At 34.9% G+C, this 7,631-nt stretch overlaps 1 long non-coding RNA gene across 6 annotated transcripts; it reads left to right on the forward strand.

The window, feature by feature from the left end:
• Positions 1 to 4,457: 4,457 nt before the first annotated feature.
• On the forward strand, positions 4,458 to 6,253 carry LOC145041582 (uncharacterized). Of its 6 annotated transcripts, none has more exons than XR_013680292.1 (6): positions 4,461 to 5,107; positions 5,194 to 5,240; positions 5,309 to 5,360; positions 5,453 to 5,511; positions 5,715 to 5,844; positions 5,947 to 6,253. It is a non-coding gene; the product is annotated as an uncharacterized LOC145041582 (long non-coding RNA). The 6 variants fall into 6 exon arrangements; XR_013680296.1 differs by having other exon boundaries at positions 4,461 to 5,094; XR_013680297.1 differs by having other exon boundaries at positions 4,462 to 4,940.
• The last annotated feature ends 1,378 nt before the right edge of the window (positions 6,254 to 7,631 follow it).

Raw genomic sequence — 7,631 nt, forward strand, 5'->3', positions numbered from 1 at the left:
TGTCTGCTGAGCCCCTATTGCTCAGGTCATAAAAGCTTCGGTCTCCATTAAATGGCATGGGCTGATCCTGTCCTTGGCTCCATGTTTCCAAGCATTCTACCCAAGGAGGCGTCGAGCCTTGAAAAGTCGGACGAGGGTTAGGATTTGGAAAGGGAGCTTCCTGTGGTTGGTTCTCAACCTCAGGTTCGGAGTTACCATCACCTACGAGGTCTTCATCGTGGTGATCATTCAAAGGAATCAGATGATCATTCTCTGGTTCTTCTCCAATCCATCCAGCAATGACTTCGTTAGGAAGGTACGAGTTGTCGTGGGGATGGAGTCCAGCCATGTTATCTACGCGAGAATTGGGGTAAGAAAAAATTATTAGATGAATTATCTAGATAACTATTTAGAAAATCTTCATTAGCTACATCGCTATTTGTGAAGTGCATACCAGTTATATGTAATCACAACAGGATAGGCCTTCGAATAAGTGACCTTAACTCCAAATTCACAAAGAATAGGGGTAAAGCAAAATTTTCATAGATTCTAAGTCTATAACGTCCTAGTTACATATAGCCTTAGTGTATCCACTTAGCAACTATCAACTTAGAAATGAAGATCCTTTTTAGTTCTCAAGTATAAAGTACTTATAGTAACACCAAATACCCCTATAGTATTTTAGGTTTATGTTCTATTGTTCTCATCGTGGTATTGTTGGTAAGATTTTAGACTTGTTGCAACCACACAACTACACTTAGGCCCATGCTATTCAACCCTCGAATAATATAGTTGATCAGACTATATCTTCCCAGTTTTGACTATATGTCTCTAAGTCCACTTGTGTTGCCCAACAATCGTAATTCTTTTGTACTGTCCTAGAGACACTGATTTTAGTATGAATGCAGGCACGTATACTTAATTAAGTATTTTATTATTTAAAGTATAAACTCTTGGTCAGAGTATTTTAATCCCAATGTATTTATACTTAGTATATCTTTTATGGGTTAATATAATATATTCACTATAAACAATGCTCTTATACCAATCTGTCACACCCCAAAACCAAGAACGGCGAAAACGTTTTGGGGCGAAGGACGTCATGTAATGTATCACAACAATGTAAAGTAGTAAACAAGCAACACCATCATCCATTGCATTAATAGTATAATTTTAATTACAAGTGTGTTTCTTTCATAATATACAACAATAAAATGAATAATCAGAATAAGACGAGTCTGGACTGCTCCGTCTTCACAAACCTGGTCGTCATACCGGTCTATTTGTGACTTGAGAATACAAGTTATTTTGAAAGCAAGTATCAGCCAAAAAGCTGGTGAATTCATACGTATTAATGTGTCTTTGATGTGTAAAACTTGTAATGAAAGTCTTGACATTGTTTTGAAAGAAGCTCATATAAGTATGTAAATGTTTGTAAGTAATGGAAAGCGTTTGAGTGACCCTAGAAATCCCTATGATCCCTATAAAAGAAGTCTTCTACCAAGACCCTACTGTTTTGAAAGCAGTCTTCTACCAAGACCCTAGTGTTTTGAAAGCAGTCTTCTACCAAGACCCTACTGTTTTGAAAGCAGTCTTCTACCAAGACCCTACTGTTTTGAAAGCAGTCTTCTACCAAGACCCTATTGTTTGAAAGTAGTCTTCTACCAAGACCCTTCTGTTTTGAAAGTAAGTATCTCTGTAAATGTGAGGGTTTTTCCCTGTTTAACTATTAGTATAAAACTATAGTATACCTCATCGTTTATGTGTAAGAGTCACAATATATAGGTAATAAGGAAAATAGTTATGTATATCAAATATATCCTACCTCGTCGTTCATGTGAATGTGTCACAAAGTAAAGGAAGAAAATAACATAATAACTTAAGTATTATCCTTTTGTACTAGGATAACTAACAGTGTTAACTTAAGACATCCGTAGATGTACATTTGCCTCTGTTGCTAACAGCTGGGTGTAGGAATAGTTAGTCCCCTAAAGTATACCTGTAATGGTATCAACCTAAGACATCCGTAGATATGCATTTACCTCTGTAGCTAACAGCGGTGATAGGAATGGTTAGTCCCACAAAGTATCCTCTGGTACTAGGATATAAAGTCCAATCTATCTCGTCGATTATGTGATTGCATCACAAAATAAAGATAAGAAGGAGAAGTATATAACAGAATCTATTCATATAATATGTAATAGTAACTTGTCATATATTATCTATGTAAAAGTATCCATGTAAAAGTATTCATGTAAACGTATTCATGTAAACGTACTCATGTAAATGTATTCATGTAAACGTATCTATGTAAACGCACTCATGTAAGCGTATCTATGTAAACGTACTCATGTAAGCGTATCTATGTAAACGCACTCATGTAAGCGTATCTATGTAAACGTACTCATGTAAGAGTATCTATTTAAACGCATTCATGTAAGTGTATCTATGTAAACGTACTCATGTATCATGTAATGTACTAGTATAGACTCATGAATGAACTGAATCTGGTGTGATTCCTTGTACTTGGAATGGTAAGTGGTATCTTCTAACTATACCTATAATAGTTACTAACCATGTATGTGTATAACATGAAGTAATGCCTTTGCTACCCAAAGGTACTGAACTGATTGAGTAAAAATTTATGTCTCTATATGTATACATGATATATATAACTGATAGTTAAACGACCTTCGGACGGATACCCGATACCTTACCAGACCACATCCCAACGTGGAAAAGGAAATAAAGTGGGTTAGCCTTCCTAAGTCCTTTAAACATTATTTATATAACTATACATATGCAGGCATGCAACTGACCATATAAAAGCATATAAGGAGTTTTGTAAAACCTTTGAAAAAGATTAATACCTAAGAAAAGGTCGACTTGATGTCAGTTTATAAAACGGTTTGAAAGTATTTGTTTGATAAAAACAGTTTAAGTATAAAGGAACCTTTGTTTGAACCGCAAATGTAACAGGGTTTGAAATGAAACATACAGTGTTTAATAAATAGTTTAATTAAGTGTTGTAAGCACTTAAAAACGTTTAAGATAAACATTTGAAGAAATCTTATTGGTAAAACGGTTAACGTAAAGTAAAGCCATTTGCATGTTAATTATTAATCACGTGTGATTGATATAATAACTAAACATGATTCAACTAGTATTTCCCACCCCCCCATAAAGCATTTATAAACATTTAAAAACATTTAAAAGGTTAATTCAAGGGGTATGAACTCACCTACAGTGAGTGGATCGGAAGGAAGTGTCGGACAAGTGCTTGATGTCAAGTTAAGACTTAGACACACACAATGATCCTAATTACATATGAAGACATATGTATATAAAAAATTAGTGATTATAACACTAATCAAACATGTATGAACATCTTATTGCAAGGAAAACACTTTGGTCAAGTGCTAGGAGGCTATCGGGTTGTAACCAAGGTGTGCAAGGCCTCATACGGGAGTTTATGGTCCAATGACCATCTTTATTGGAGTTTAAGGCCCAGGGGAGTTTACTCCTGGCCGTAAACTCTCCATTGGTCACCAAAAGGGGCTTAAAACTCTAAGGGCTTAAGTGGTTAAGTGCTCCAAAGCTTTAAACAAGAGTTTGGGTGGGTTTAAGGTCCTAAAATGACCTTGTTTGGTGTTCACGGCCCTAGGACCACTCCCCCATAAGTTTATGGCTGTAAACTCATGGTAAGGAGTACCATTTCGTGAATCTTGGTCCTTAGGTCAATGGGGTAAGGTTCTATGTTGCTAACCAAAGCTTACTAAGGTGTTAGGGTGTTATTTATACCCTTAAAAGGGGTTTACGGCCCAAGAACATGCCTTGGCCGTAAACTTCTTGAATCCCATGATTTCTAATGTTTTCTAAGCTCTAAATATGATAAACATAGTGTACAATGAGTTGGATCAAGAGTACTTACAATCTACGAGCTCAAATGGTCGATATTGGCCAAGAACACGAGTGTGTGTTCTTGGTGAAACTTGAAGATCTACAAAATGGAATGATTTCACGGGTGAAATCATGTAAGATTACTAGTTCATGCAAGATATCACCTAGTTAAGACAACAAGCTTACGAGTTTTGAAGATCGGGGACGAAGATCGGGATGATACTTGAGAGGATTTGGGCCAAATGGAAGGAAGGAATGAACAAATGGCCACCTTTTCATCATATAGGCAAGAGTTTACGGCCCACATGGAGTTTACGGTCGTAAAATCCCATGTGTTGGCCGTGAACTCCTTGCATGAGTGTTTAAGGTCATTTCTTTGAGCTAAAACTTCAGCCGATTAACCCCGACACTTATTTCTTAAGTGTACAAGTCTCAGAATGCTCAAATAAACTTCTAATTGGGCTAAAAGATAACAGCAATGAGTTTGACTTTAAAAAAAGTGTTAGACGGAACTGGTTGGAAATTTTGGGTTGTCACATTTGAAACCCTAAGGCATCGTTTCCACCACTATAAACACACACCATGATCACACCTCTTCCTCCCTCTATATCTCTCTCGAAAACCATTGCACCATGGTGATTTTAAGTTTTTTGTTTTGATCTGGGACACTCGTCACAGGCTTCGCATTCTTCACCAATCACAACCATGACTACATATATGGTAACGTCCGTTCAGCCGATTGAATTAGTCAACAGGAGATACAGTTTATAAGTCATTTCCTCTCTCTATACCTGCTTCCCATGCTCTTCCTCCAAAGCCCGTTCATGGTAAACCCCTCTCCCTCTTCTCAAGATTCCGCCTATGCTAAATCGCACCACCACCATGAGAAACTCTTCCAACCATCCACCTTACCGCCTCTGCTAAACCGTAACACCACCCTAATCACCCCTCCACCACTTGCCTCTTCCAAACCGTCACAGTCGAACCACCACCACACCAACACATCACGAACACATATTTGCACCGGTCACCACCTCCAAAAATAGTAGCCACAACATTAGGTATGCCATCTCTTAGCTCTGTCTCTCTCGCTCACAAACCCTAACCGTACCACTTACTCTTCTTCTATTTCTATGTACAACCTAAATTTCATCACCACGACTGCCATTTGTTACGATTCTCTAAAAACCAACGTCTTTTTATGCTCTGATTTAGGTTTGATCTAATGGTAACATATGTTTAGTTTCTTGGATTTGTTTCTCATGACGTATTTCGTCAGTTGGATCCTAATGAACATTTGGTCTCCATTGATAGATTTGGACTTGGAACATAAAAAGGAATAAAGAAGATGGATTTGTCAGGTGATCTTATCTACACCATATCCATCTACATTTGTTTACCTTCATAATTTATGGTTAGTAACTTTCAGGTTGTTGTTATGGTGATTGTCAAGTTGTTAATTTTGTTTTTTGTTCATTAAGGTAAGTTTTCTTTTCAAGAAGTTATGCTTCAAGTTCATATTTAACTGTATATGATTTTTCTTTTGAAACTACTAATTATATGGCTTTTTTAGTAATTGGAGCTTGCTTGGAGACAATGCCCATGCCAGTTGACTGGGAAATAACATGGCAGGTAACATTTTTTCTTTTGCTCTTACTACTGACTTCACATGTTTGACAGGTTCTTGTGTTGTATACAAATATTTTTTACATTTGTATGTATAGTTGTATAGATTTTTCAGTATTTGAGTGTATCTGTAGGTAGCTAGATGTCTATTTGTCAATTGTTGAAGAAAATTGTACCATAATGTATATTTGTTATGATTTTTGTTGTAGAATCTTCTGATTTTTTTGGGATCTCAATAGAATGGTAGCTGGTTGAAAGTAAACGCTATCCAACATTTGAAGTTGAATCCCATCATCGAACTTGGATTTGCTTCGTATTAAAGCCATGGAAGTTATAAAAGTAAGTTTTCCTTATTTTGAATGCTTAATCTTAGTTTTGTTTCTATTTTTCATTAATTTAATCTAAATTTGTTTGTTATGGTTATGCTTTTTTACTTTTTAGGGTTTCTCAAGGTGTTAGTTCCAGGGGTTTTGTTGGGTTTGCTGAGATTGTAAAAGGAATACCGAATAAACAACAAATAAGTAGGCTTAGAAGAAGGCTTGAAGAACATTGGTGATTTGCATATTACAAATTTATTAAAAATTGATGTCTATCTTTTTAGAATGTGCTTTGTTGACTTTTGTATTTTCTATCTTGATTTTAAATTTCTCTTGTGTATATGAATGTATTTGAGTAAAATCTCCCATGGGGAAACAGAGAAACAAGCATCAAAACATTTATGTTTCTGAAATGAAATTATTTATCTTAACTTTGTTTGTAGGGTGTTTCTTTTTAACCTTTATGAGAGATTGTGGTATGTGAATGATTTTCTATCTTGATTTTAAACCCGTATACTGGGAATTTTGTTTTTATTATTTTCCATAGTATACTGGGAATTTTGTTTTTATTATTTTCCATAATGGTACTCTGTAAGTGGATTTTGATAATTGTTGTACAACATTTGTTCTTTTGGTGGTATGTCTTCTTTTTTCTTCTTTCAGGGTAACCTGTTGTAGGAGGATTTCGAAATTCACACCATCACATTAGCTTTCAAAGAGCTACAATCTACTGGAATGGTTTTATTCTATATCAGATTCTCCAAAAGCATTTCCAAATAGTTGTAGAAGACTGTGGGTCTGATGTGGAAATATGAAATTAAAAGTGTTGTATCATGAGTAAAAGAATAGTTGAGATCAGATGTGTATAAATTTGAAAATCCTATTAATAATAGCATTTCACTTCTTTTTGTTTTCTCTTTAAACATTGAGAAATGATTTGGATTTGGATATGATACTATATTTTACGAGGTATATAGTGTTTTACAGGAATAAATGAAAGCAGGATATCATAATAAACATGTATATGCATGTACATTGCTATTGTTTATGTTTGAAATAATTTAAACAATGAAACAATGTAGATATCCTAATTTTTTAGGTCAATGAAATAATACTTGCTAAGTTTCTACATGTCATTACATATTGCCTGATTTTTTAAGTCAAAAGTTTACGATGGTTCAATACCAAGGGTATAAAGGTCATTTGTGTGATGCTGTAATTAAAAATCAAAGAAAATAGATCTTATAAATGTGAAGAGGGAATCAAAATATGGTAGATGGTAATTTTATTTTCACCTGGGGTATGAAGAGTGAAGCAAAAGAAAATGGATCTTATAAACATGTTAAAGATCATATGGGGACACACAAAAGGAAACTATTCGACGTCTGCAACTTTGTGTGACTACATACCTAGATAGAAACTATCCTTCGAATGGAGCTGCCAAAGGTAGTACATTGAAAAACAAACCATTCACTGAAAAAAAAAACACCATTTAACGCTTCTACATTTTCATTATTGCTTCGAACTGTACCAATGTTGGATAACTTTGTAACAATTAGGTTCCAAACATTGATTATGTCAAGCAAGGAATGCCAGATTCTCTCTTTCTCATAAATAAGAGCTAACTTTTGAATGGTTAGAATTGTGTATTAACTTCTAGATAAGTTGAACATTGGTATAAATATCTAAATAAACACTACATTTATTCTTTTTACCCAACCTATTTTGGTATCATCACAGGCGCATAACTTTGAAGTGTGATATGTTTGTATTAATAATTCATTGTTCTATCTTTATAGAAAGTAGTTT

Source organism: Lactuca saligna, chromosome 1 (assembly GCF_052625555.1).
Source record: "Lactuca saligna cultivar CGN05327 chromosome 1, ASM5262555v1, whole genome shotgun sequence".
Classification (NCBI taxonomy): Eukaryota; Viridiplantae; Streptophyta; class Magnoliopsida; order Asterales; family Asteraceae; genus Lactuca; species Lactuca saligna.